Genomic DNA, 26,865 nt, shown 5'->3' on the forward strand with positions numbered 1-26,865 from the left:
GCCAGCATGACTAAGCTGCTTTTGTTGAAACCAGAGCAGCACACGGAAACACCGTTTACCTTCCCGCCAGAGCGGTACCTATTTATCTACTTGCACTTTGACATGCTTTCAAACTGCTAGGTGGGCAGGAGCTGGGACCGAGCAATGGGAGCTCACCCCGCTGATTCGAACTGCCGACCTTCCGATTGGCAAGCCCTTGGCTCTGTGGGTTAGATCACAGAGCCACTCGTGTCCAACTCTACAATTCTATAATTCTATGAACTTTCTATGGATAGGAGTGAAAGTCTGGAGCTTGAAAATTCATATTCTGCGCCACAAATCAAATTCCGTGTGGAATCTGTGCATCTGGATAGGCTGTCAGAAGACTAACACACCAGGCTATGGGAAAACGTCCATTCAGTCTAACCCCTGAGTCCTCTTGACTGTCCATTTGTCTTTGGGTCGGACCAGTCTTTAGCAATTATCAACATCCTTAGGCAAAAATGTTTCTTTCATTTTCTTTGAAGCAGGCGATCCTTTGATTAAAAGGTGAGAGTTAACGGCTCCAATTATTAACCTGAAAGGTTTACTTAGGCAGATAATGAATGGCGCAAATTTGTTAATTATTGCTATTATTTATAATTGTTTAATGAAGGGGGAGAACGATATCTTAAATGTCAAAGTTCCTCTTTTAATTGCCTCAGATGAGGCTCAGGAATCATTATGTTTCTCCAAAAGATCGTACTCAAATCTAATTTTAAATGCCCTGGGAAATCCTGAAGATATATTTAGAAAATGCACAGCATTTATGTTCATTACTGTGTGGATGGTTCAAAAGACAGAAAAGCTTATCAGGAATGTATTATAAATGAACTTTTTATTATTGTTTTCTTTACCAAAGTCATTACTGAGATTTACTTCAGTAATAGGATACATTAACAATAAAGGACCATAAAGCAAGGCAAAAGTAGAGCCAGCATGAAAGGGAGTATTTCATCTCACACTATTGCAAGGCTATGTGTTTTGGCATACTGTTTTTAATTCTTGTTGGTCATGTTTTCTGATTTATATAGGCAACTTTGGGAGCCTTGTTGGCTAAAATGCAAGGTAAAACTATATACACACATGCATACATGGGGCTGCCATTGAAGATGACTCAATTGGTCCAAAATGCAGCAGCCAGATTACTGGCTGAGGTTGCATCTAGATCTCATATAATCCCCCTTTTAAACAGTTGCACTGGTTGCCAGTTCATTTCTGGGCTCAGTTCAATGGGGTCATATTAGTGTTTAAAGCCCTAAACAACTTAGGCCCCAAATACCTGAAAGATTGTCTCCTTCCCTATAGACCCTCTTGGGTGCTAAAATTGGCAGAGGAGGCCCTCTTAGTCATTCCACCACCCTCAGAAGCTCAGGGTGGTGGAAGCCCTGGAGGAGGAATTGTGGTGGCTCCTAAACTGTGGAACTCCTAACAGAGTTGTGTCTGGAACCTTCATTATACAGCTTCTAGAGAATGCAGAAGGGTGCATCTCTTGCCTGTGGCTTTTGACACTTGAGGTGTATATTTTTATAATCCACCTTATTTCTGCAGTTGTAGGCTGTTTAAAACTGTTTTGAATATTGAATAATAATAATAATAATGATAATAATGCCAAAAAACCCAACCCTCAAAGCAGTTTGCAAAAAAAGATAAAACAATAAAATTATCAATAAGCAGATTTGACAACAATAACTTTAAACTTTCAAAAAGTTAAAATAACAAATAAACTAAAAACAGATTAATAATAATAATATAATAATAATTGATTGAAACTTGCATCAGTGTTCTAAATATATGGGTATAATTATGGCAATGCATGTATGTCCAAGGAAAATGTATAGTGTGTGTGTGTGTGTGTGTGAGAGAGAGAGAGAGAGAGAGAGAGAGAGAGAGAGAGAGAGAGAGAGAGAATATGCCCACCACACATGAACTCAACAGAATGCTTTGAACACACCCATCATTTCTCACCATTGGGCAAGGTACTTGTTCGGAGCTGTGGTTCCTGCATCCACATTTGAGCTCAGTGATAGAGTAGCCTTTGGCAAGCTGCAGTCTCCACCTCGGTTCCATCTCCAACTGTAAAATAGGAATGATGCTCATCTGCAGGCTGGTGGGCAAACCACAGAATTAGGAGAACCTCTGAACAGATGCCACACGAAAGTTGCCCAACGTGGTGGAAGAGAAGTTGACTGGAGCATTTTCTGATCAGTAATTAGTAACACAGGAAGCTGCCTTATTCCAGGGCAGACTGTAGACACACCGCTACCATACCTTTAAAGGGCATGGCTCCCCTCAAAGGATCCTGGGAGCTGCAGTTTGTTACAGGTGCTGGGAATTGTCACTTTGTTAGGGATAACCTACAGTCCCCAGGCTTCTTTAGGGTTTAGATGGCTAGCTTGTATGGCCAGCTCTCTACCCTGGCAGCATCTCTTCAGCAAAGGCAAGGTAAGTAGTGGTTTGGGGGTTGCAGCAGGGCTGAAGACCCATTGCAATTCCTGCAGCAGAGTCCCAGCGGGTTCCCTGTCTCCAGCATCCTAGAGCCATGCAATCAACACAAAAGGAGAGCTTTTTAGCCACTGCAAAGCCTTCTAAACCTTGGTTTTGATAAAGGAAGTGGCTCAGCCACTGAGGGTTGGTGAAACAAGCGTACAAACTTTTTGCTTTTCAAAAGTATATGTGTTAGGCAAAATTGCACAGAAACGGGGCTTTACAGGGGGAATATTAGCACCAAAATGCTGGTAAATTTTCAGGAAGACACCAGCATGGTGTAGTGGTTGGATTCCAAACAAGAACCAGGGAGACCAGGGTTCAAATCCCTACTCGGCCATGAAGCAAACTGGGTCACCTTGGGCCAGTCACTGCCACTTAGCCTAACTTACACCGCAGGATTGTTGTGGGGATTAGATGAAGAGGGTGAAAACCACACATGCCACCTTGATCTCCTTGGAGAATAGGGTGGGATACAAATGCAATAAATACTTTTAAATAAAATCTAACAAATGCGGAGAACCAAATTTATGATTGGAAAAATGAAAAACGGAGAGAAACCAAAATGGACAGATTTACACATCTCTGCTGCTGAAGCATCTGGGTTTTTTGGGTTTTTTTTTTAGAAGATAGAGCATGGATTTCAGGGTTGTGAACTGAGAACACTAGATAACATTTCTGGCTGGGATGGGAAGATGGGCCCCTTGCCATCAGACAGATCTCAAGTAAATGAGTCCGACAATCTGAATTGCAGGTCTGTCCAACTTGGAACCTAGGAAGCCAAATACCTGTTTGGCTTCCCACTGGCAGCTAAATAAGCCTTCCTGGGTTCCCCAGACCATCAAGAGACTCAAATGGTCAAGCCTTTGGCAAAACACAATGCATGGTCAGTTGGCTTCCTTTGGCTTTTCTCAGAGGAAACAACCTGCTACTGTTTTGATATGAAACATGTATTTTGCATGCTCACCCTCCCCACCCCCCCAATAAAGGAAGCTCAAGAACAGCCGCAGTAATCTTTACGCCAGGAAAAGTCAAATAGGCTCCTGAGGACAATCAGCAAATGGGTGTAGTTGATATTTTCTATATGCTATATATGTTCTCCTCACACCACCACCTTTCCAAGGAACTGTTTTAACAACACATGAGCCTGGCTTTTCTCATTCCTTATTGTGAGTCCATGTCCCTCTCCTGTTCTCAGAATCAGGACTTGCTGAACCTAAGTTGAGAATTTTTGTTGGCACAGGTACAGTGTCCAGAATGCTTGCAGGGCTGGCCAATTAAAACAAGCCAAAAACTGCTGAGCAAAGTGCTTTTGGGCCAAGATCTGCTTACATTCCCTTGCTGGAAAGAAGCGGGAGGCCTCTGTCACACACATACAGACATAGAACAGAGAGAGGACTTTTCTTGTTTTTAAGGAGGAATACATCTTGTGGATTGGCCAATGCCCCTCCTACAGATGGAGAAGAAACTCAATTCAGTTCACATTCAAAGGTGAACTCAGAATTTCACTCATATTTTCCAGAACAATATGTGAGCCGAAACACGACCATCTTTGGGAATTCACCTTTCTCCAGATTTTGCAGTGCTGTTCTCTAAGTCCAGTGAGGCATGCACAAAGGCATATACTAGGGTAAAATGTGCAATAAAATGCATATATTATTGAATGAAGCATGCCAAAATGTCGTAACAGCTTTGCCAAAATGTGTATATTGGGAGAAATTCACACTAAAATGCTGGTGAATTTTTATGATGACTTAAAAAAGGAAAAACCCACGTGTGGAAATGTGCAAAACGGAATCTAAGGTTGGAAAAATGTGAAACTGAAAGGAACTGAAAATGGCAGATTTAACCATCACAAGATCCCTTCCTCTAAAAGCTGAGTTGACTGAACTCTCCAGGAAATTGCATGATAAAATGACCAGATACTCAAGTTTCAAACAATGCTTACAGTATATCTCATCATGTGGTGTCAATGTTGAGGAAATGGTGGTTTTCACCAGGAGGAGCACCTGAAAATCCATATACACCCTCTATGGGGCTGGGACACTAGGGGTGAGAGGAGGCTTTTCAGACAGTCACCAGACCTGAGTTCAAATCCCAGTTCAGCCTGTAATGAACTGCAGTCTTCACCACTTCTGGTGGTGTAGCCTTACTGGAAATATCAGTAAACTAAATTAATGTGCTCCTGAGGAAGGCTTCCATTAAAACACACTGAGCATTTTGCCATTTCGTTAAAGTTATACATATGTTTCTCAGTGACACATTCTTTATTTATTTTGGCTTTCTCATACTGATACAATACAGAACACAGTGAGGGTTCTTGCAAAGTGATACAAGCAATGCCAATATCCAGCAGCTTATAGAAATGAACATTGGAGTATTGTTAACATAAGAAATTATATGTAACTTTGGTTGTTTATGCCGGCATGGTGCATTCTTTCTGTGAGAAATCTATGTGCATTTTCATATGCAGTCTTGGTGTTCCTTATACTGAGGCCACTCTATGACACCACTTTCAACAGTCATGGCTTCTCCCAAAGAATTCTGGGAGCTGGAGTTTGTTAAGGGTTCTGAGAGTTGTTATGAGCTCATATTCCCCTCCCAGGACAAAAACCCCCAGAATTCCTTGTGAAGGGAAATGGAATGTTAAGCTACTCTTACAAAGCCAATGTCAAAGTACTAGTGTTATAAATGTTTCAAACTACCCAACCCCAAACCCAGTACCTGGATGTGAAAGGGTAGAAATGGGATCAGTCCATCTGCCAAGGGGAGATCTGCAGTAAAGAAACGTAATCAAAAATCAGTCATTGTTGATAGGTTCTCTCCTCTTTGCATCTACAAGAGGATTTTGACCATAGCAGCACCTCAACGCTTTTACCCATAATTCTGCCCACATTGTTGTTGTTGTTCAGTTGTTCAGTCATGTCCGACTCTTCGTGACCCCATGGACCAGAGCACGCCAGGCATTATTCTGTTATTATTAGTTTTGTTTTTTTTTAAAAAAAGCAAGCATCCCAAAATAAGATTTAAATATATGCTTTCTCTCTCTCAAAATATGTGTCTGTGTTTCTTCTTCAAAATACTCATTTAAATGTGCAGTTTGATACATTTAAACTGCTGTCTTGCAATGTTCAGAGGAGTGAAAAATCCAATGGACACCTTTGGCACAAAGACAGGGGAAGCTTCTTTTCCTATCAAGGGTTTGCTTTCTGTCACTTCCAGGGGCCACATGAGAAACTGGGTTTGGTGAAAGGCAAGGAACAGAAAGTACCAGAGGCAAAAGTGGCTGGAGCCATGGAAGTGATTCTATTATACAGTCACCAAAACGCCAAAAGTTTTGCAGACATCTATGAATGAGAGCATCATCTTGGTTCCAGAACTCACCCCAGCCAGGCAATAGCACTTGGGGGGGAGGGTGCAGAGCAGGACAAATGAGGGGTGCATTTTGGAGAGAGGGTATGTGACCTGTCGCATGGCCTGGGAAGAGCCATGATGGCCAGATAGAGAAGTCTGGAGGGCTACATCTGGCTTCCAGGACACTGGTTTCCCATCGCTAGTCTAAAAGACGTGATTTGTGCTCTATCACAGAGGCATTTGCAAAGAAGGAATCCCTTAAGCAGTGCTGGAACAAGCTATTTCTAACTCCAAGGCGTTCCCAGTCCTGAATATTTTGCCTACTCTGATTCATTCCCAACCAGCGTTGCAGCTGCATCTAAAAAAGGGTATTGCACAGAGTAGGATAGCATTCAGAAATTGAATGATTATAACTTGTATAATCTTAGGTAAAGGTAAAGGGACCCCTGACCGTTAAGTCCAGTCGCGGATGACTCTGGGGTTGTGGCTCTCATCTCATTTTACTGGCCAAGGGAGCAGGCATACAACTTCTGGGTCATGTGGCCAGCATTACCAGCCACTGCTTTGGGTGAACCGGAGCAGCACATGGAAACGCCATTTACCTTCCCGTTGGAGCGGTACCTATTTATCTACTTGCACTTTAATGTCTTTTCGAACTGCTAGGTTGGCAGGAGCAGGGACCGAGCAACGGGAGCTCACCCCGCCACGGGGATTTGAACCGCCGACCTTCTGATCGGCAAGCCCTAGGCTCTGTGGTTTAGACCACAGTGCCACCCATGTCCCTTTGTATAATCTGAGAAGGCTGCATAATCCTAGAAGGGGCATGACTGTGAGCATGAAGACACCCTGAACTTCTGACTTTGCTGCTACACTACTGATGTTTCTGTAGCCAGAATTCCTTCCTCCCCCCCTCAAACCCCCCCTCAAACTTCCCTTATGTGCATACACTCCATTTATTGTTCAACAACACAGACTGCCCCCCACAAAAGGACCCATTTGCAAAGCACTAAAAGATAGGCACACCATTCCAGTGCCCACTTGGCAATCCCTTCTTCCCACCGATTGCCATCAACATTGCCACCGTTAGACAAAGCGTGGGCTTTATTGGGGCATATGGGGATGAGCTTGGCAGTAAAGCTTTGGCCTCCGAAAGAGGGGAGACCAGGAGACGTCGGAACAACAGCCAAGGCTGCTATTCCTTTGTGTTTTGCACTTTCATTGAACTCATACTTTGATTGAGGTGGGTAGATAAACGTTTGGGGACAATAATTCAGAGATTCCTCACCCTTTCCAGAGAAGAGAAGCCCATTGCCATGACAACCCAGTTAAAAAGGGGGCCAGGGCACAAATATTACCCTGGCACGGAGAGAGAGAGAGAGAGAGAGAGAGACAGAGAGAGAGACACACACCGACAGAAACAGACAGAAATACTAAGGGTGGATGGGGGTTGGGAGGGGAATCAGATTATCGTCAATTGCATTGATGTATCGCCAAAAGCGACTCGTTTTGACTTTCTCCAGGGCAGAGTTTTGGGCTGACAGTGGCGTAACTGAGATTGGGACATGGTCGATAGCCCTCAAAAGACAAACTTCAGCCCAGCAGATGGTCTCTGCATTCTGATTTGGAGGCCAAGCTGCAGGAGCCAAATGACTTTCTAAACCTTTGATTACTGACCTATGTGTTTGCTTCGAGAGCCACAAAGGTACAAAAACTCAGCATGGGACGACTCTTGTAGTTCCTCATCTTTCTCTTCTGGGCAATTTTATCCTTCTGGCTGTTGGCCAACACCTCTATCCTTGTTAACTTTTGTGTCTCCAGGAAAACACCTGCAGCTCTTTGTGTGCGAGAAGGAGAAAGAGGGAGGAGGGGGAGGGGAAATCCACCACGGGTTGAGACAATGACTCCCTGTTTATTCTTTTGTTACATTTTAAACACATAGACAGGACAATGGAGCACAGTTTGCCATAACTGTCGGCCAATCAGGGCTATCAGACAAGAGACACACAGTGAGTCAAATCTGGCAAAACTCCACGATGAGCTGCCATGATTATATGGCTGTTATCAAGTAGCTGGTCCCAACTGGGAAAGTGCTAAAACAACGCTGTTCTTTGTGTGGTTTCTTTTAAATCCTTTTAATTTTTACAGCTTCTTCACCCAATGGAGTTACTGGATAGCCTATCAGAAAGAGGAGTGGCACCAAGAATTGGTAAGGCTGGGCATTTGCCAAGGGCCCACACCCCAGCAAGGGGCCCACTGACAACAGCTGCCCTCAGTGGACCTGCTCCTGCTCTTCATTACAGTAACCTACTTGTACATTTGCCTCTTGATCTGGCCCAGCCAATGGTGTGAGAAGGCGGAGCAGCAGGGACCACTGCCTGCTTCCTCATTGGTTCGTAGTAATGGTAGAGGGGAGGAAGAGGAACTATCAACAATGGTGGGGGGGGATTCACTCAAGAGTGGTTCACCAGTTGGGGTGAAGCTGCTACCCAACTTTCTGGAAAGTGGGTCACTGTTGCTTACCAGGAGGGAGAGGGAAGAGGCAGTGGGGAGGCCAGCACCATTAGAGACCATCAGACGTGCCTGCTGGTGCGTTTGTACCATGCTGACCTCCCCATCGTCTCACCCTCCTGGTAACCCACCTTCTGGGGAGCTAGTACAGCCACTCTGTCCCACCTGGCAAGCCTTGTACCTCATCTTCCTACTAACAGGAGACTCCCAGGAACAAACCTGCAACTTTCTGCTTACAAAACACACACTCTTCCAATGTACTGGACCCTCCCCTGGTCCTGCCCTCCACACATCCCTCCAGATGCCATAATGAGCAGGACTGCAGGTGAGCAGCAGAGCAGGTGGGGAAAGGAGTCTGAGAATAGGGTTGAAGAATTGCGTTACAAAATTCAGAGAAGTGCCAGTTTCGAAAGATGGCTGTGTTTCAGCTCACAGAGTGCTACAGAAAGTGTGAATTAGACAGCACCACGTTAAAATCTGAACCAAATCTCTCTCCCCCACCCCCATCCCCTGTGTGTTTGTGCGGAATGGGCAGAAGCCATTGTCCCCTTTCTCTGGTGGAGCCTAAGAATTTTTAATGAGACAGAGCAGATTTCCAGGTGGTGGTTTAGTAAACCCTCCAGGGCTTTGGGACCAGAGTCTTCCCCATTGCTTGGGGAGATGCCAGAGATTGAACTTGGGACATTCTTCATACAAAGCATGTGTTCTACATCTCAGCTGCACTCTACATATTTCCCTTTAAAACTTCCCACCCCCTTATGCAACATATGTGATTTGTAGTCCTGTCTAGACGGATGTTCATGTTGATTCCTGAAGCAATACAGCTCACACCCAACTGAACATACCTACGAACATACTTGGTTTAATCAAATGTAATGTTCTAACTGCAGGGTATGAGAAAAAACCTACTCCCAGCAGCCAATGTCCCTGATACACATCGGAGAGGGACTGAACACAATTTACTGCTATGCCCCACTTGCGGGTCTACCAACTCTTCCCTCTCTTGTCCCGAAGCATGAAAACAGAGGCTTGCTGTGGATCCTGACAATTTGCATTTTTAATTATCCAAGAGTTTAATTAGTATTGTGGCCTTAATCAGGGATGGAAAAGATAGCTGAAGTCATCAGAGCTTAATTAGGCTGGAAAACAAAGTTTCCTTCAATCTGGAAGGCTCTCCAATGACACCGGGGTGAGGAGCCTGCAGCCTGTTTTGACTCTGGAGTTGTGGCAAAATATTCAAAGCAGGGAAGAGAGGAGGTGCTTTTTTAAAAGAATAAAAATAAAAATAACTGGTTGTGCATGGCCGAAGGGGGAAAGAACCCATCACCTCCCTCCTCTCTTCTGCTTCCTTTCATTTCAAAGGTGGGTTTTAATACCACTTTGGGATGGGAGAGCAGCTGCAGTCGGTTTGGAAGCCCCCTCCCTACTCCAAGCAGAGTGCATGACTGCTCACTTTGCATATGAAGCGCCTTTCAGAATCTCTTTCTTTGTTCCTGTGCACCTACTCTTCCCACAGCGCATCACTAAGCTATGGAACACAGCAGAAGGAGGGCTTCAGTGCTGCCCAACCAGAAACCTGGTCTCACTCGGAAGCATTTACTGTGAGGAGAAACCAATGTATACGAAAACTCGTGGACATGCGACAAAGCTGAACAATGGAAGAAGATTCGTGACAGATAAAAGAAAGCTGTTCTTCACGCAGTACATATTTAAGCTATGGAACCCTCTCCCACAGGAGCCAGTGATGGTCGCCAGCTTGGATGACTTTGAAAGAGGATTAGACAAATTCACGGAGGAGAAGGCCATCAATGGATACTAGGCTTGGTGGCTAAATACCAGTTGCTCAAAACCGTAGGAAGGGAGAGGGCTCTTGTGCTCGGGTCCTTTTAAGGGCTTCCAGAGGAGGCATCTGGGTGACCACTGTGAGAACAGGATGCTGGACCAGATGGGCCATTGGCCTGATCCAGCAGGCTTTTCTTTTGTTCTTAGGGTTGTATCCAATGTACCACCAAGTTAAAACCATGTAGCAATACTGTTGCTTTGCTAGAGAAATGTTTTCCTGCAGTGGAACGTTGTTGCACAAGAGAATGCACAAACTGGTTGCTAGGAGGGTGCAATTTGTTGTGCGGCAAGTTTCCCCCACTGCAACAGTTGCACTTGATTCCCCAGCTGCACAACATTAAAACTGGCCTATCTGGTAGCTCAAGAGCCGACGGTGCTAGCAAAAGGAGTATTTTGGATACAGCCATTACTGTGGCCAACCTCGCAAGGGGACACAAGCAAGGACAGTTTTCATTTTAATGTAGGCCTACCTGATTCGTAGTTCCCAAGTGAAATGAAGCAGAGCTATCCTTTGAAATTGGCATTTCTCTGGATGCTGCAGTACAGTTTTCTCAATGGTGAAGCATGCACAAAAAAGTATATAGTTTGTGAAAGTAGCACTACCTGCAAATCCAGATTTGGACTCAACTGAGATTCGGAGCGGCCAGGTCACTACCAAGAATCAGGGGTGCCAACTTGAAAAAAAATATTGGAGGGCTGGTAAGCCCTGCCCCCCCCCCACATTATTGATTACATGACACGGCGTGCGTGCACACCAGTTGAATGGCAATGCCCATTAATGGGGATGGGTGGGTACCTGGGATCCTTGAATATTTTATGGGGGGGGGGGGCTGAAGGGACCCCAGCTGCTAGAAGTTGCGTCCTATACCAAGAATAATGATCCCTTTTTAGGTATTATGTACAAGTATGATCTGCAATAAAATGTTGCACCATGAATTGCTTCTGTTCAATGTTCCAGGCAACCACACCCCTTTTGAGGATAGTCATGCAGCATTCTTATAACATTTGGACCACGATCAAAATCCTACCAAGATGAAAAATAATTAGTCATGTGTGCTGATTTTTCACTGACGTTGATGGTCATTATTTGGAGGTCTAATCTTCCCTGATCTGAGATATAAGGGCAGGATATACTATACATTTAAAAATATGTAGGCAATAAATCCAAGTAACTACAAAAGCCAGATCAATACTGCAAAAGGGTAGAAAATCTTGGCATTATGGTTTCCCCCTGGAAATTCCATCTCACCTGCTGCTTTCTCCCAAACTCATAGGCATTCTCATTTCATTGCCTCATTATGTGTATGCTGATAAGAAGCATAGATTTTGTCCACCCTGCATACATCTAGACAAAGGGCACAGCAGCAGGGCCACTGGGAACAATATATATCAGTCTGAGGACCATGTCCAATAATGTCTAGGTCAGGAAACTCTTAACTGCAGACTCAGGGAATTAAGTCGGCTGTCATCACTTCTTAATTAAAAATAGCGGGGACTCACTTGCATTCCATTGCTGTGGCTAAGCCTATTTGTCATCTGTCCTCTCTTCACCAATAAACAACCCCAATCACCCCTGGGGAGGAAGAAGGAAAGTGGGGTTGGTAAAGGAAAGCAGGTATACGTAAGAACGCTTGGGAGTCTCTGACTGATTGACACGCAGGGTTAGAAACATGTACACCCACACTAACTAAAAAGCTGAGCCTTTACATATCCCAAGGCTTCCTTGTTTACTAGAAACCCTTAAAAATGCAAACTAGAAAACATGCAGTACATCTTTCCCTTGGAACAGTAAGCAAAGAAAATCCTAAAAGGTGTGTCTGCATCACACAGAAAGCTGTGATTTGATACACACTGGGGTTGTGTACACACCAGACATTTAAAACACATCACCCCCCCTGTCCACACACCCTTTCTCTCTGCCTCCTGCTTTGCAGCTGTGGCTCAGCTGGATGGAAGTCAGGTGAGCAACACAGCCCACCATGTCACCAGCTGCCAGCACAAAAGCTCTAGCTAACATGGTGCCCCTCTCGATGTTGTTGGTCTTTGCAAGTCCTGAGCAAGTTGTCTCCCACTCAGCCCAGGAAAGGATTGAAAATTGCATGGAGATTCCTTAAGAGTGTGGATGTCAACAAGGAGGAGAGAGTCAACCTCTCAGAGCTGTCTATGGCCCTTGACAACATGCTAATAGCTTCCAAGAGTGGATTTCAACATGAGTCTTTTGCTTCCCGTAGACACAAACTTCACTGTCTTGGAGCACAGGCAGAACAAATCTCCATTGAGAGAGGAAAAAGCAAGGACTTGAATGTTTTCAGATGTTTTTGAACTGTTTTAATGTACTCTTTGGCTGTTTTGTTGCCTGTCACCCTAAGCTCCTCTGGAGGAAAAGTGGGGTACAAAAGTATAGCTCCAACCAGCATACACAAAGGTCAAGAATGGTGAGAGCTGCAGCACAACATTGCTTGGAGAATTTCATGCTGGCTTCCCTGGGTGTAGAGTTGTGGTAAGAAGGTTGAAAACTCATCCAGATTGCAGAGCTCGGAGCATAGGCTCTGTTGAGTTTGCTGGATGAGTCTTTAGGTGAAGGTGGAGAAGGGCAGTCCCTTCAAAGCACCTATTTCTGGCGCATGGCGAGCTGTGAGTGACTTGAACTTTGATAGGGGCCCAAGGTCTTTCCCAGAAAATATATATGATACAAATCATTTGGAAACAAACAGATGGCTTTATATAGCTTTTAAACACACACACACACACACACACACACACACACACTCCATCATAAATTCCCTTAGCACCAAATTCCCAAATCATTTTTATGGGGTAAAGCTGGACACAGATTGACTATGTCCAGTATATCTCAACACTGTTAATTGATCTTACAAAGGCTCCAACTTGGGCTTTGAAAGTTGGACTAGACCAAGAAGTAGCGTATTTAAGTCTCTTGCAGCATGTCCCTGGCTTACGTTCAGTTCTACATCTTTCTTTCAGAGGAGGGAAATATCACACTAGGGCCCATCTGCACCATACATTTAAAGTGCCATCATACCACTTTAAGCAGCCATGGCTTCCCTCCCCCCCCAAAGAATCCTGGTGACTGTAGTTTAAGGGTGCTGAGAGTGCTAAGGAGATCCTTATTCCACTCCAAGAGCTACAATTCCCAGAGTTCACTGCAGGGAGGGATTGACTGTTAAACCACTTGTAATTCCCAACAGCTAGTATTCAGAGGAATATTGACTCTGATGGTGGAGGTAGAACACAGCCATCATGTCTAGTAGCCATTGAAGAGGGTTTGGTAAGGTTGTCAGTAAGCAGACAGGAGTCATTGTTCAGCAACATCTGGAAGGCCAAAGGCCCCCAGTTTCTGCAATAAGTCAGAAGACAGGTGGGCATGTGCCCAAGGCCTTCTGGGAAAGGATGTGACTGCCAGGGACCACATTGCTATACACATTCCTACCCTTTCACGAGCATCGTCCTAGTGGTAAATAAATACCATCCTGTCCGATAAAACTAGAGTGGGTTTCAAATTATGCTTTCTTCTGTACTGAGAACTTATTAAAGGCAGAAATAAATGAAGCTGATGTTAATTTGCAGTCAGGGTTACCTACAGGGAGAGATTAAGAACCAAACGAGACAATAGCCATCTATTTCTGCCCGAAGATCAGATGACTGGAGAAGGAGGGAATATTATCTCTCACAAACATAACCTTTATAAAGCTGGTGGGGAGTTGCCCAGGTAAGCTAGTCTTCATTTGTTTTTTAAGCCACATTCCATCTGAGAAGCAGGCCAGTTCAAAATATTATTAAGAAACATAAGCAGGAATCTTCCCCATGTAGCTGAGCTGGGACACTGGGAGGTGACGAGGGCAGGAAGGAGAGAAGGTTGTTTTATTCTGTTGCTAAGACAGATTTCTGCCTCCCTCCCACCTTCCCCTCATCTAACCGTCAGTTCCTCCTTCCCATTGGCCTCCCGGTTGCATCGAATGATCGTGACAGGTTTTCCTTCCCCTCGCTTTATTGGCTTAGTCTTGTGGCCTATTGTCAGGGGGAAGCAAATCAGATACCTAATCAATAGTTGGCAAAGGCTGCCATTTACATCAACACTCTCGCTGTCTGAGCTTCTGCACTCAAGATAAGCATCGCCTTAGCCTACGACAAGATGGAGCACCACCAGAATGCTGTTCGGTCGCAGAGGGAAAGAAGCAACTGCAAACTCTGGTGATGTCATTACAAGCCCAAGACATTTTGATGCCTGGGGCAGAGCAGCAAACGACACCCCCTCCCTTAAGTTGAGGTGCATAAATATCCAAGGCCAATATTTTGGCACCAGAAGCACTTCCTCCCCTACTGCCTGTAATTGAAATATATCAACAATATATTTAACGATGCACAATTTGCTGTCAGAAGCAGCCACCTCACTCTGCCTAATGGCAGGGCCATCCAATGGGGAACAAAGGAGCATTCAAAAGGGCCACACTGCAGCCTCTCACACAGAGCAGCTGATGACAATGGTTTTTTGGAGAGGACCCTATAGAGCAGTGTTTCCCAAACTTGGGCATCTAATTGTTTGTGGACTACAACTCCCATCATCCCTGGCCACTGGTCTTGCTAGCTTGGGATGATGGGCTCAAGGGCCTTCAAAAACCTCATGCTAACACTGCTTGCCGCTATCCTAACCCCCTGCAATGCAGGAATCTCAACAAAAGCAGCCATGACAGATGGGGAGCTGAAGTCCAATGAAACATGGAGGACCACAGGCTCCCCAGTTTGCTGCATCCAGTGGTGGCTTTGCACTAGTGGGTGATACACTGGTGCAAGGCAAAGCATACAGTCTTCAGCAGTCTCCACCACCTATTGAAGCTTCCAGGGGGCTGCAATAAGCAGGAGAGATTAGTAAAAGCTGGGTGAGAATAGGCTGTTTCTGCTAGCAAAAAGCCACCATCAAATACAGTACAATCTTTCATCATCATCAACAACAACAACAACAATAACAACAACATCTTTTAATATTTTATTTGAAGTTAGGGATGGATGGATGTCGTTTCTGGTTTCTCAGTTCCCCATTTTTCTTATCTGAAGTTCAGTTCTCCATATTTCCACATCAGTTTTCATTTTTTAAAAATATAAAATGTCCTTGAATATTCATTCATTCATGCTTGCATTAAATTTTGCCTGCAATACACATTCTTGCAAAGCATTTCCCCATCCTATAATGTATTTTGTATGTTATTTTCACTACTATGTGCATTTTTCCCACGCTCACTTTGCCAAGTACATGCATTTTGCACACACTACTTGATTGCATGACTACATTGCAAAATTCAAAGAAGGGCAAATTTTGAAAGATGACTCTGTTTTGGTTCCCATTTTGTATCAGAAAGTACAGATCAGGTAACTCCCCCTTTAAATGTGAACTGACATGAATTTCTCCCCCATCCCTACTTGAGGTTAACAGCTTTGAGCTATTGGCCAAGCAGGATCCAAACAATTTTAAATGAACAGGCTGAAAAATCAATGTGGGGAAAGAGGAATTCACAATCCACAATTCAAAGTGTTGGTGCTGACCTTTAAAGCACTAAACAGCCTCGCCCAGTATACCTGAAGTTGCGTCTCCACCCCCATCATACAATCTGGACACTGAGGCCCAGCGCCGAGGACCTTCTGGCGGTTCCCTCACTGCGAGAAGTGAGGTTCCAGGGAACCAGGCAGAGGGCCTTCTCGGTAGTGGTGCCCACCCTGTGGAACCCCTCCCATCAGATGTCAAGGAAATAAACAACTATCTGACTTTTAGAAGACATCTGAAGGCAGCCCTGTTTAGGGAAGTTTTTTAATGTTTGATGTTTTATTGTGTTTTTAATATTCTGTTGGGAGCCACCCTGAGTAGCTGGGGAAACTCAGCCAGATGGGCAGGGTATAAATAATAAATTGTTGTTATTGTTATTGTTATTGTTATTGTTATTATATAGAGGTCCTGGTCTCAGACTTTTAAAATCTGCAGTCTTATGAGGAATGTTTTCCTACGGCCTGGTGCTTAGATTAAAGAGGGAACAGCTCCTGTTTCAGGAGGGAACACAGGGCATGATCTGGCTACAGCTGGATTTCCCTTATAAGAATGTAAGAAGCTGAATCAGGCCAGGAGCCCCTCTAGTGCAGCATCCTGTTCTCACAGTGGCCAACTAGATGACTGTGAGCAACCTGAAAGCAGGATTTGAACGCAAGAGCCCTTCCCCCTCTTGTGGTTTCCAGCAACATGGGATTCAGAAGCATCACTGCCTCCAACTGCAAAGGCACAGTATAGCCATCAGAGTTAGTAGTCATTTATAGCCTTATCCTCCATGAAGTTGTCTAATCCTTTTGGAAGCCATTCAAGTTGGTGCTCACCACTGCTTCTTCAGGGAGGGAACTCCACACTTTTAACTGTGTGCCGCATAAAGTACTTTCCTTTTGCCGGCCCTTAATCTTCCCACCTTGAGCTTCATCGAATGCCCAAGAGTTCTGGTGTCATATAAAGAGGGGGGGGACATTTTCTCTCTCCACTTTCTCCATGCCATGCATCATTCAAGCACTGTTACTGCTGAAACTGCAGGGAGCGGGGAGGGGGGGTATTTCATACCTGTAGCCGCTGGCGTCCAAGAGAAGCACATGGCAGCCGTGCTCCAGATGCATTCAACAGTCTGTGCTTCTTCCTAGTTGTGTGAACACAGTTCTTCCTGTGTGGATAAGAACAGAATCAAATATCAGCATTTTGACCCCCACCTTAGGACATGCAGCAGAGGACTGCACCAGTTCCCAAAAGGAAACGACGCTAGGATCACTTACTCCAAAAACGTGGGTTTCAGCAGACAAAGCAAAGAAGACTGAGCACATTTTCTCTCCCCCCCCCCATCCAAGGAAATGTTAAGAGGAAACTAGAGTCACAGGTTACTTCCTCCGGTTCCTACTAGCCTGGTACCTGCCGTGCTACAGGCTCCATGCAGTATATTTATTCAGCCAGTAGATGTCACCGTACACTTCATGGCATGACACTAGGGGAGAAAACCGGGCTCCCTTCTAACAAAGTACTAAAAGGGATTTTTCGCAGCATCACTAAGCAAAGCTATAATACTCCAACATATGAGAAAATAAAAATAGATTGCTAGATCATCTAATGCCAGTATCTGCTTCTCACAGTGACCAACCAGATGCCTGGGGGAAACCCGCAAGTTGTTTGTAGTTATTGATGTGCTGCATATTTTATTATTTTAATAAGGTAGATTGTTTTCATTCTGTACCTGTTGAATCATGTTAGTGGTGAGACAGACGGGTGCCAGCCACTCATTTTGAACACTCCAAATAGAGGTGGAAAGTGGGATTAAAGAATGTTGGGTCTTATCAGATACCTTGAGCAGCTCCTGAAAAAATGCTTTACACACAGAAAGTACCAGGTTCAAGCTCTGGCATCTCTGTGCTGGAGCCAAGAGCTATGGTTTGGGGGATCTCAGTAGGAGCCCATGGGGAGGCAAGTTCTGTTGGAGTGTTGATGCTGTGAGCCCTTCCATCCTATGCTCAGGTTGTATATATGAGTAAATAAAACCATGCATCCCTAAACACACTGCAGTCTCCATTCACAGTCATTCCAAGAAAAACGGAACACTTTCACAGAAAATGAAAGTGCCGTCGATGAGAACTTTGGATCACAACAGGAAAATAAAGAAGAAGAAAATGAAAATATTTCACACAGAACTACAAAGGACTAGCCAGCTTGCTAAACGAATTCAGAGGCTGTTAAAAATAAGGAAGAGTCAACATTGGAAATGTTTATCTGGACTATTTGGACTAATTAAGGAATGCAGTACAATATTAGATCATTACTCCCCGAACTTCAGAGCATGGGATGTCAACCAAAGATATAGAATTTGGTATGATTATTTGGCCTTTTTGATTGTATTATAATTTGGAATGTTTTGATGTGGTTTTTATTGGATTGTTAAAATGGAAAACTTAATAAATACTATTTTTTTAAAAAGAAAGAAAACAGAACCCTGAATAAACACAGGAACACCTGGAGTCTCTCACCCCTCAGATATTGGGGTGCAAGCCACAAGATATTTTGTCAACTTTGCAGGTACATGGAATGTGCTACTTTTGAAGTGAAGAAGGATAAGATTAGTCAACTGGTAGTACATCCAGTTCTTTTTTTATGGGGTACTCAAAGGTATGTAGTAACGGCACTTTTCACCCCCAAATGTTAAAAGGGTGGCACTTGCTGTAACAACTTCATGGCAAGTACCGGCACTTTTCTTTCTTTCTTTCTTTCTTTTAAAAAAATAAGAGTTAAAGCACTTAGTACACCCCTGGTGTTAAGGACTAAGGTAAAGGTACTCCTGACCATTAGGTCCAGTTGTGTATGACTCTGAGGTTGCATGCTCATCTCACTCTATAGGCCGAAGGAGCCGGAGTTTGTCCGCAGACCGCTTCCGGGTCATGTGGCCAGCATGACTAAGCCACTTCTGGCAAACCAGAGCAGCGCACGGAAACAGCGTTTACCTTCCCGCCGGAGCGGTACCTATTTATCTACTTGCGCTTTGACATGCTTTCAAACTGCTAGGTTGGCAGGAGCTGGGACCGAACAACAGGAGCTCACCCCATCGCAGGGATTCAAACCGCCGACCTTCCGATCGGCAAGCCCTAGGCTCTGTGGTTTAGACCACAGCGCCAGCCGCGTCTCTGGTGTTAAGGACTATTAGGCTACAAATGTACACCTTTTCCTCACATCCTTCATCCAAACAGCCCCATGCAGTAGCAGGCCATGTACCTGCTTATAACCCTGCATGTTTTCCTCCTGCAGCCTGTTTCTTTCCCTGAAGTTTAGCCTTACTTTTTTTTTTTTTAAGGGAATCTCTCATAGACACTGATTGATGTCTCTTCCACAATCCTGAAGGCTCCCCCCTCCTTTTTTTGCAATTTACAGGCCAGACATGTCTAAATAAACTGGGGCACAATGACTTTTATGACTAAAGCAGTCATGCCAGGCCCCCTGATGAATGTGGGCTCTTAAATGAAACCAAACAAAAATAAGCCTGGCTAACAAGTCTCTAGGCTTGTTCCTTCGGGATGACAGATTGACAAAACATAGGCTTTTTATAACTCTCAAACCAAAATAAGCCATTGACCCAGCTGCAGTGCCATGCTAAACAATCGTGGCTCTATATAGGTCTCACCAAAGCGGAGCATTTTGTGGGAGCGCGGGATGGGATCGTTTCAGGCCTTTCCCCAGACGTTCTCTGGGTGGGGAGGAACTGGACCTAAAAACTTAAGAAGAGCCTGCTGGATCAGGCCAATCGCCCAACTAGTCCAGCATCCTGTTCTCACAGTAGCCAGACAGTTGCCTGTGGGAAGCCAGCAAGCAGGGTTTGAATACCAGAGCTCTCTTGCCTCCCGTGTTTTCCAGGAGCATTGTTTCCAGCAACTCTAGAAGCAGAGCGTAGCCACCAAAAGCCCCTTCTTCCTCCATGAATTATCTAACCCTCTTTTAAAGCCATTCCAGTTAGTGGCCCTCACTGCCTACTGTGGCGGTGAGTTCCATAGTTTAACTACGCCCTGGCACATAGAAAATAAGAAGCAGTCATTATTTGGGTAGATTTTTTTTTCTTAAAGGAAATTAATTCAAATCACTTTCTGGTCTGAAATCATCATCAATGGTGCTTTTTTCTGGCGGTACTCAACGGTACACAGTACCAGCACTTTCAGATCTTGCAGTAAGGGAAATTGGAGAGGGGGGGTGCAAGGAAGGAACCATGGCGAAAAGGGGGGTTGCGAAAAGCTGAGGTGGCGGCAGCAGCGAGGGAAAGGAGGCCCTTGTTCAGGGCTGTAGTTCCTGCTCTCAGTCAAAAGGTTGCACTGTTTCCCCTCAGCTGCCCCGCAATGTGCGCTCTCCCCCCTTGGGTGCACTGCTATGCCGCTGCCTCACTATGCCACGAGTGGCCAGGTGTGAGTGAGTGCTGCTTCTCCTTCACCTCTGCTTGCTCTTTCCATGCCTGCGGGAAGGTGAGGAGAGGAGGGAGAGGGAGAGAAATGGGAGGAGAAAGCAACCTCTGCTGCTGGCACCGCCGTCCTCCATTCTGTGGCTGGGGCAAGCCACTGAGGTGAGCGCAGATGGTCCAGCTGGTTACTAGGAGGAGAGGAAGGGAGGAGGAGGAGGAGGAAGAGGAGGAGGAGGAAAAAAGGGAGAGCAGGATGCTGTGTGTGTGTGTGTGTGTGTGTGTGTGAGAGAGAGAGAGAGAGAGAGAGAGAGAGAGAGAGAGAGAGAGAGAGAGAGAGAGAGAAGGAAGAAAAGGATCATGTTATGTATTGAAGTTCTCACCCTAGGCCACTAGGGGTGTGTGTATATATAGTTCATTCTGCTGCAGTTCTCACTCAGGTCCGCACATGCAAATGAGGGATTGAAAGTGAGGTTCAGGTACTGGGTAACTACAGAAAGTTGTTACTGTTGCTTGTAGCTGAGTTCTATATAAGCAGGCTGCTGAGCCCTTCAGTTCAGTTCTGTTCCAGCCTGAGAATAAACAGAGCTACTTGGAGAATCACTGTGTCGTCTGCTATGTCCACCCACTATTTAATAGATCATGTGAGTACTGACACTTTAAAATAATAATAATAATAATAATAATAATAATAATAATAATCGTCATCAACAACAACCTGTTTAATCTGAAAGGCCTCCTGTCTCCTCACAGACCTTCTTGGATGTTAAGATCTGCAGAGGGAGCCCTCTTGGTAGTTCTGCCACCCACAGAAGTCCAGGGGAAGTGATGGCCCGGGGGACGGCATTATTTACGACAACCCCTAAGATGTGTGATTCCCTTCCTACAGAGGTACATCAGGCACCTATTAAGAGGCCAGTGTAATGGTTAAGAGTGTTGGACCAAGATATGGAAGGCCAAGGTTCAAGTTCCCACTCAGCAACTGGAATTCAGAAGCATTATTGCCTCTGGCAGAGAAGGCTGGACATAGCCATTGTGGGTACTAGACCTTAATAGCCATTTCTCCATGAATCTGACTCATCTTAAAAGGGGGGGCACTGTCCCTCAGCTGTTGTGGGACTCCATCTCCTAGGCGGACATCTAGGGCGGAGGAGGCAGCAGATGTAGGGTGGCTGGAGGATCAAGCTGAATCCAGCCCTGATTCAGCTGCTTGCTGCATGACTTGGACTGTGTTCAACCCATTCCTCCTCGAGAATAACCAGTCAAGGATGGAGGTTCTCATTTGTATGCTCTTTTGCTTAATTTCTTGCAGCATCCCTAATTTGGGCTCAGCTGTTCATTTGCTTCAGAAACTAATGCACACACCCTGATCAGGAGGACTCTGTGTGCATGGGCACAGTGGATCTCCTGTCTCATTTGCAACATGCAGCATGCTTGGCCAGTCTCTGCATATGGCAAGCCAACATCCAATGCCCTTTTAAAATGTCAAAAATAAAAATAAAAATTGTAGCACCTTAGAGACCAACTAAGTTTGTTCTTGGTATAAGCTTCCGTGTGCATGCACACTTCTTCAGATACACTGAAACAGAAGTCACCAGACCCTTGTCTATAGTATAGTACTGATAGGGGAATTTCCCACAAAAAAGGGAAGGTTGAAGGGAGGGTGAGGTGGGGTTTTTCTCAAGAGGGTAGTAGGAGATGGGTGGTAGTAGGCGATGGGAGATCTCCTACCTTTTAAAATGTGTTAGGGTGGGGTGGGGGTTATTGGGTTGTTTTGTTTTTGTTTTTCTTGTGCATTTTGTGTTTTTATATTGCAATTTTTATGTCGCAACCACCCTGAGACCTGTGGGTATTGGGCGGTATACAAATTTAATAAACAAACAAACAAACATCTAAAATGGCTCGTTTTCCATCCCATACAGCAGGATACATTAAACGTCTGTGTGCCTGCATGCAGAGACCACTGTTGCCGACTAGAACAGCTGATTTGGCACGCATGGTGACATTTGTTCCCGATTACTCTCATGTAGGGCCTGAAACACCAGTCCAAGTCGAAACGCAACCCTGCTGTATAGTGTCGGCCTCCGACTCAGCACTTAAATGCTGGAAACAATTCCATTTGGATCTGCTTCGCTGAGAGGCCTTGCTACTTCAACACTCATGTTCCCAACACGCATGCTGTGCCTTGAATATGCTCAGCCCTTCAGATGGCACCATGCCTGGACCGGCTTGCCCAGGGGCATGCTAATGCCATGTCAAGATAAAGTGGGTAACGAACAGTAATGTTATCCACTGCTCTGCACAAAACCTTGGCACAGCCTCTTCCTTCCGCTCTTGGTGACACCGGCGAGTGTGCCAAAAGGGGAAGAGGAAACTCTCCAAATCAAAGGGTGTGTGATTGGGGCTTGCCAGTCCTCGAGGCTGCCAAAATGTTATAGTATGGCAGTGGGTCTCTTGTCAATCCCCAAAGAGCATTAATGATGGGAAATATGGATATTGCTTGAAAATACGTAGACTTCTCATCTGGCCAGCCTCATGGAATTTAATGAACTGTAAAGGATGACATTGGTTGCTCACTCGCTCAGAAAAAAAATATGGCGGACATCCAAAAGACAGTAACCCTAGGTGGTCAAGTTCTGCTTGACTAAAAAAAACCCACTTCAATATTCAGCATTGCTGCAAACACTCCCTGGCACACAGCAGTGATGTCACTGGTGTGCGCCAGGGCCTAGATTTCTAAGATCAGGCTTTCAATCTTGGGGTGTACACTGTGCATATTACAGACTGCAGGATAAAGATTATACAATTAAAAGATTAAGGAGTGCAGTCTTAAAATTAAGCCAATTGATTCCACCCTCCTCCACCCCCATCACTACAATGCAAGCTGTTGAGGCAACATCACAACTACAAAGTGTAATTATCTATTAGAGTGTGTGGCTCCTGCAGTTTTTCTTCTTTTGCATGTGCATGTGTTTAAAAGCACTTTCCAGCATGCCAGACCTTTTTTCAATCTAAGGGCTGGCTTCCCTTTGAGGCAAGCTTGTAGGGGCCAGATGCTTGTGGTGGGAGGAGCTTGGAATCTGGCCAGAATTGTTTGGAGAAAGGCTCACAGCTCAGACCCAGTTCCCAATGAACTACAGAATGCACCACTGTATGACTCCTCTAGGAAAAATTCCCTCCCCTTGGAAAGAAGGGCTCTAGACTGGGACAGCCAATTTGGCAGATCAATTAGCTGCCGGACTACACTTCCCATTTCCCATAGCAATGGACATGCTGGCTAGAGCTCAAAGGACCTGCAGCCACGCAACTTCTAGAGGGCATCAAGTTAGATTGCACACTTCAATAAACTATGGTTCTCAGGGGCAGGCATGGGGAATCTGTGGCCCTCCATATGTTGCTGAACTCAGCTCCCAGTATGTGAGTTTAGGATTGCAACCGGAGTTATTTTTGCATGGTGCTGTGCTGCACTCTGAGGGAAGGGGCACATCAAAAGAAGGGTGTCTTGTATCTTCCACAGTCCCCTGCCAGACTAAGGGGGTCAAAGGAAGCACTGACTCCTGCTTGCTCTGTGGCAAGGATCACTTTGTTTCAGGTCTGTTGCTTCAAAGCTTCCCTACTTAAAGGGCAAGATCGCTGGCAAAAGAACTGGTGAGCCCTGGTTCCCCATGGGGGACACTTTCCTTTGGCATTGTTTTTAACCTCTGCATTGAAATAAAAAGGTGAGTTACATTTCCAAGTGTGTGTGTGTGTGCAATTGAAATTGAATCATCTCATCAGTTTTGGTCCCAGGAGCAACTTAGAATCATAGAATTGTAGAATCGTAGAGATAGAAGGCACCCCAAGGTTCATCTAGTAAACCCCACTGCAATGCAGGAATCTCAGCTAAAACAACCATGACCAGGTGTCCATGCCACCTCCGATTAAGAAACTGCAAGGAAGGAGAGCCCACAACTTCCTGAGGCAGTTCTACTGTCGAACAGCTTTTACTGTCAGAAACTTCTTCCTAATGTTTAGTTGGAATCTCCTTTCTTATAACTTGAGAGTTGGAATGGGACCACGAGAGTCATCTAATCCAACTCCCTGCAATGCAGAAGTGCTTTGCCCGATGTGGGGCTCAAGCCCATGGCCCTGAGATTAAGAGTCTCGTGCTCTACCGAGTGAGCTATCGCGGTCTACTAGTGACTCATTCATCAATGCATTTAATTTCACATCCACCCATCAATCAGTTTATTTCAGCTTTAAGCTCATAGCAAGGCAAGACAACCCCCCCCCACAAGGAACAGCAATTACACTCACACAATTAAATTTAAAAGGAAATTGGCGACAATAAAATCAGTGGCAATAAAAGACTTAATAAATATACAAAATAATGTGCATGTTACTTCCAAGCAATTTCGATTTCAAATTCCCACCAACAATCCCTTACGTCTCTTGAATCTCAGAACGGAAGTTAAATTTTTTGCCATTTGTAAGGTTACAGACTGATCAGTATCTTGCAATAAAAAAAACCAAGAAGAAAGTCAGTCGGATGCCCAGACAATTTTTGTATTAATGGTAGCACTAAATTCTTCTGCCCAGCCTCATATAGAGGACAATTAAACACTATATGGTAAAGTGATTCTAAATTTCACATCCAACATCACTTGTGTCCAGCAGAGGGCAGTAGCACACCTGCCACTAATTTGTCACCTTGCTCCTCCATGACACTCTCTACTGACGCATGTCGGGCATCCTTTCATTTTGTTAGTGCACGTTTGCGATGGATACACACGGGCAGTCCAATCCTGTACTTCCACCAACTAGGTGTGACTTTGTTCACACAACCACAACCAGGTTGTGGCTATGGCTCTAGATGCAGAGCAAGCACCTAAAACTTCATTTGCAGGCTGGCGGGATGCTCCCATCACTGTGACAAACTGAGGAGCCGAGGATTTCTCAGGCAGCTATCAGGCACCAGAAGAAATATAGGAGGGGGTAGAGGCCTTCTTCAGCTTGAGGACCACATTCCCTTCTGGGCAACCTTCCGAGGGCCGCATGCATGTGGTGGGCGGGGCCGGGGGCAAAAGTGGGAGGGGCGATGGAGGTCAATTTTACCTTTGTGCAATAGTCCTGTTCCTAGACACACTCTCCTATCTATTCTCCATCCAGACAAGCAAGAGGCATGTTCAGGGTTCAAGGACCCATCCCAGCCAGCAGGGCTTTTTTTCAGCTGGACAACACCACTGACTGGGTTCTTCTTCAGCTATAAGGCAAATGTCAGTATTAGATGAGGTGGCTTTGTTCCTCCTGTTAACCCCTTTGAATGCAAACAGTGGCTTAAGTGACGTGTCTACAAAATGCCAATAAGGAAGGACTCCTTTCCGAGCTAAAAGAGTTTTCTTTTCCATGATTAAAGCTGGAATTCTACGGCTGCTGAAGGTTAGAAGAGTTGTCTCGTGGTATCCGTCATTAAAAAGCCCCTTGGTTGATTTTAAGTCGATATTTCCAACGGCACAACCTAGAAGTAAATTCAAATGTTGCTTAGCCCAGTAGGCTGACTTCTAGTAAGTCAGGGCCCCCCTAAAAGGGAAATAGCTGCAGAACAATCTCACACGATGTCATACACAACCAGCCCTGACACGGCCGTGTCACCAGCACTTTAAATTGGGCTGGAAACACCGGCAATCCGGGCAATGGGTACAATATGCTGCACTCACATGATTTCAGTCAGGAGCTGCATGGCCACAATTGCTTGAAGTTTTCAAGCAGTCTTCAACACTCTTGATCTTCCTGTTCCTTCTTCTCTTCCTCACCACCACTTGGTTGCCTGCCATCATGCCAACAATGACAATAACCAAGAGAAGGAGTGGCATTTCCAGGGGCTTTGCTGGCCTTTCCCCCTCCCTGCAAGCCATTGTGAAAGTTGAGAGGGCCAATCACCTGTCAATCACCTATTGCCATCATGCTGTCCAGCAGCAGCTATAAGGAGTGTCGCTGCTAGTACTGTGTCAGCTGATTGTCACTGACTGCGTGCCCCAATTTGTCTATTTGTAGATGTGGTTTGAATTCAAACTGTGCTTGCAAATGGACATTTTTATTCTAGTCCTATACACTAGCCTATTTGTATGGGCACTTTGGATACAAACTGTGTCTGCAAATGGAGAAAGCGGGACTCACGGCTGATTGGCATTGAAAGTGTGCCTTCGGAGGGCTCACCTTCAGCACTAATCAGGTGATACTGATAGCAAACTCTCAGGGCACCACAAGGGAGTTCTCAACAGCAAACTCCTGAATACAGCTGATCCCAACAGGGCTCTATGTGGGTGCCAATGAGCTGATCAGCACTGTCAGCACGTCCTGCTTGCAAAGGAGCATTTGGGAGCTCCCTTTAAGTTCCCAGTTGCTCCTTTGCAGTCGTGTGCCTATCTGCCCAGCACCCAATGTCACATATGATAACAGGTGTATGGGCAGGTAGGTTTGTTTGGTGAGAAATGGGCTTGGAGGGGTCAAATTAGGGCCAATGAGCCAGAGGGTCCCCATGTTTGCATCTTGAGGCTGGTTCTCCCTTTTTTGTCTTCTCCTTTGGATGATAATGATTAGGAGTAAAATTCAGTCAGAATTGGTTGTGTGTCTCGATTTCATCTTCCCTAGTGGTTGGCCTTAAAGATACAATCCCTCCTTTCCAGTCACAGTTAAAAAAAGAGAGAGGTAAAAGTACCCCTGA

General features: G+C 45.1%; 1 long non-coding RNA gene across 2 annotated transcripts; it reads right to left on the reverse strand.

Moving 5' to 3' along the window:
* Positions 1-2,051: 2,051 nt before the first annotated feature.
* On the reverse strand, positions 2,052-17,194 carry LOC117060272. Of its 2 annotated transcripts, XR_004427983.1 has the most exons (4): positions 16,817-17,194; positions 7,534-7,693; positions 5,230-5,279; positions 2,052-2,094 (listed from the first exon to the last, which is right to left on the reverse strand). It is a non-coding gene; the product is annotated as an uncharacterized LOC117060272 (long non-coding RNA). The 2 variants fall into 2 exon arrangements; XR_004427982.1 differs by lacking the exon at positions 2,052-2,094 and having other exon boundaries at positions 5,170-5,279.
* Between the last annotated feature and the right edge of the window lie 9,671 nt (positions 17,195-26,865).

Source organism: Lacerta agilis, chromosome 15 (assembly GCF_009819535.1).
Source record: "Lacerta agilis isolate rLacAgi1 chromosome 15, rLacAgi1.pri, whole genome shotgun sequence".
NCBI classification, from domain to species: domain Eukaryota; kingdom Metazoa; phylum Chordata; class Lepidosauria; order Squamata; family Lacertidae; genus Lacerta; species Lacerta agilis.